The sequence below is a fragment of the Trifolium pratense genome, linkage group LG5 (genome assembly GCF_020283565.1).
Source record: "Trifolium pratense cultivar HEN17-A07 linkage group LG5, ARS_RC_1.1, whole genome shotgun sequence".
Classification (NCBI taxonomy): Eukaryota; Viridiplantae; Streptophyta; class Magnoliopsida; order Fabales; family Fabaceae; genus Trifolium; species Trifolium pratense.
In genome coordinates this window covers 31,386,896-31,390,865 of record NC_060063.1, presented here as the reverse complement: position 1 = coordinate 31,390,865, position 3,970 = coordinate 31,386,896, and the positions used below count along the sequence as shown (strand labels likewise).

General features: G+C 41.8%; 1 pseudogene; it reads left to right on the top strand.

The window, feature by feature from the left end:
• Positions 1-413: 413 nt before the first annotated feature.
• On the top strand, positions 414-2,765 carry LOC123886439 (annotated as a pseudogene).
• The last annotated feature ends 1,205 nt before the right edge of the window (positions 2,766-3,970 follow it).

Here is a 3,970-nt window from a genome sequence, read left to right as displayed (position 1 = left end):
TCCCAAATCCTGAAGGACAGCCAACACAAGCGTCAATTAGTAACGCTACTGTCATGGCCCAAGGCTCTGGAACATCTGCTTCGAGCGTTCCTGCAGTCAGTTTTGGGAATATAGGGGTAACAATACCCTCAACGAGTTCGACTGTATCTGGGTCGATATCTTCGTTAGTATCACATGGTATAGGGGGCAGTCAGCCTGGTGCTGAAGATGTAAGGAGCCCCATTCGATCGTTTTTGTTGAACCAATCAGGATTAGGAATGCCAGACTCTTTGATGGCAGGCTTACATAATTCTAACCCAAACCCTGATAGGAGTACCATGCCTTCCCCAGCAGCCTCTGTTGTGGGAAATAGGACCAGAGATATTGCCTTACAAAATTTAACCAATGTAACTATGATGTCCTTTCGACGACAAATGGACGAGAGTAATCATGAAATGGTTAATACTCTGACTTCACAATTGGGGACTATTTTGAACCCCTTAATCAACAATACAAATAATAATTATCAGTTGCTGGCCCATCAGATGGGGCGGATTGCAGATTTCTTTGGTACTCCTGCAATGCCTAACCAAAACCTTCAGCCCATTCGAAACCAAACACAGGTTCAGAACCAAGGGTTTCATGTGAACAATGAAGTTCCAAACAATCAAGAACCATAAGTGGTACAAGAGGAACCGCCGGCTCCAGTGGTGCACCATGTGCCAGAGCCTGAAGTAATTTTGGTTAATCGAAATCAGAATGCTGACGAAGTAATTAGAAATGTGCAAAGAAATAATTTTGCGCAACAAGATAACTTGGCAAATTTAGTCGAAACTATCTTAACTCAAAATGGTTTCAATGTTGGCCTACATAGGCCTAACTTTATTTCCCCGTTATCTGAATATGTATTACAAACTGAATTGCCAAGGGGATGGAAAATCCCTAAATTCACGAAGTTTGCTGGGGACACAACTGAGTCAACAGTGGAACATGTGGCAAGATTTTTTGCCGAAGCAGGAAATTTGGCAGATAATGAAAATTTAAGGTTGAAATATTTCCCAAATTCCCTTACAAAAAATGCTTTCACTTGGTTCACAACTCTTCCCCCCCGTTCGATTCAGCATTGGACTCAATTGGAAAGGGCCTTCCATGAACAGTTTTATATGGGCCAATCTAAGATTAGTTTGAAGGAATTGGCCAGTGTGAGGAGAAAGACACCAGAGTCCATAGATGATTATTTGAATCGATTTAGGCTACTTAAGGCCAGATGTTTTACTCAAGTGCCTGAACATGAGTTAGTTGAAATGGCTGCTGGAGGCCTAGATTATTCAATTCGAAAGAAATTAGATACACAACATCTAAGAGACATGGCACAATTAGCAGATAGGGTAAGACAGGTCGAACGCCTTAAGGCTGAGAAGGCTAGATCATCGAAGTTTCAGAAGAGAGAAAAGATTGCTTATGTTGAAACTATAGATGATGATGATGAGGAATATGTAATAAACTATGGAGACATAGAGGATAATGAAATTAATGTGGCCGAATTAAAACCTGGCCCTCCCTATGTCTGCAAATTACTAAAACCTTCGAATGGAAAAAATCCTGTCGAACCCAAGAATGATAAATTTGTCGCTAAGACCTATTCGTTTGATATAACTAAATGTGATGAAATATTCGATTTATTGGTTACTGATGGCCAAATTGTTGTTCCAAAGGGATTGAAAGTGCCTCCCCTTGAACAACAAAAGAAAAGAGGTTTCTGCAAATTTCATAATTTTTTGGGTCATAAAACCTCACAATGTGTTCTTTTCAGGGATCTGGTTCAAAGGGCTTTGAAAGATGGAAGGTTGAAGTTTGGAGATAAATCCGGACAAAAGATGAAAATTGACGAAGATCCACTACAAATATCGGATGCTTCCTATGTGGAACCGGTCGAATGCTTGATGATCGATGCCATGGACTTATCAGGAGGCGCTCAATTAGTTTCTATTCCAGAGAATGAGTACTATGAGAAAATGAAAGTAGTATATCCTGGGGCTGAAGAGGAACTGATTGATTTTCTACAAAGGTGTAAGCTTAACAAGTCTGAGGTGATGCTTTGCCCAAGGTGCAGTGCTGTATTCGACAAGAAGGCTACTGAGGGCCTTAACAAGTTTATACCATTCAGAAGAAACAAAGAGAATTGGCCAAACTCAAGGCCAATGAAAAAACAGAACATGGCGCATGCTAAACCAATACATCAAAGGTTGGGCAACCCAAATACTTTTGTGCCATCCAACAAATCACCAATGAACAAGTGGGTTCATGGTCATGCATCAAACTTTGTCAGAAATTCTGTTGACAAGGGAAGTTCGAGTCATTCTGTTGATTCGAAGAAGTATGCTTACAGAAACAATTACAAGGGAAAGAATCCCATGACCCGCACACAATGGCGTAGGCATCAGCGCCAACAAAGGCTCTCCCTTCAAGAGGCTCAAAAGACTGAAGACAACAAAGGAAAACAGGTTGTCGAAGTTACTAGAAGGCCTCTGAAAGAAAGATTGACTCAACCAGAGGATGATCAAAAGGTTGAGAATGAGTTTGAAGGAGAGAACATGGAAGATGAGGATCTCCTCGATTCAGATCCCGAGTTTGATGTGCTGGTGAACGTAGTTTCGATCCTCCCTGCTGAATATGACGTGTGGTCAGAAGTGACTGAAGGGGAGGATGAATTCGATGAGTCTGAATTGGCTTTACACAAGCCAATGTGTTATTATGTAATGAATAATGGCTGCTTAGAGGAATAGATGGCCAATTTTGAGAGGCCAACTGAGGGAATGAAGAATCATTTGAAACCCCTCTTTATTCAGGCCAAAGTAAACAATGTGGAGGTCAACAAAGTGTTGATTGATGGAGGAGCAGCAGTAAACCTGATGCCAGAATTCATGATTACCAAGATTGGTAAATTTTCTACTTACTTGCACCCTCACAACATCGTTCTGTCGAATTACGAAGGTGAGACTGGTTTCTCGCTGGGGGCAATTCAAGTCGATGTGGCGGTTGGCAGCACTGTTAGGCCAACTTTGTTTTTGGTTGGAGCATCGAAGGCCAATTATAATCTGCTTCTAGGAAGGGAGTGGATACATGGTGTTGGAGCAGTGCCTTCGACTCTCCATCAGAGAGTGAGTATTTGGAGAGATGATGGTGTGGTAGAGAATATCGAAGCCGATCAAAGTTATTTTAGGGCTGAAACACACCACATAACCAAGCATTCATTTGATAAGAAATTGGCGAACATATCGCCATGCACTGAACAGGGATATGCCTATGCCCCTGCTGATAATGTCTACCATTCTGTCAAATTGGATCCAACTCATGGATTCATTTGGGAGAGAGAGGAGATAGATGAAGGTCCACATGTGGATGAAGGCAAAGTCCGCCCAACTGGGTGGGACCTTGAAGAATGCTACGATGACTAAGCCCAATGCTTGGGCCAAGATTTCGGCTTATATGGCCGAAAACAAGATAAAGATGGCTTTAGAAGCCACAATGCTGCAAGAAAATATGGCTATCGAAGCCAACAACTGTGAAAATGGCAAATTATTGCCAATAACCCAAAAAATGGACTGCATCTATGATGAAGAACCATTGGGATTTGAGAAAGATCCTTCCAGTTCCAGTCAAAAGATGCAGGCCCAAGATCCTTTGGAAGAAATAGATATTGGAGATGGCTCTATCAAAAGGCCAACGTACATAAGTGCCAATATCCCAAAGGACTTGCGTGATAAACTGGTCGAACTCCTTAAAGAATTCAAAGATTGTTTTGCTTGGGATTACAATGAAATGCCAGGTTTGGACAGAAATTTGGTCGAACATAGATTACCCATTCGACCAGACAAGAAACCAGTTAAACAATCACCAAGAAGATTCGCACCAGAAATCCTATCAAAGATCAAGGAGGAAATTGAAAGGCTGCTGAGAAGCAAGTTCATCCGGACTGCCAGGTATGTCG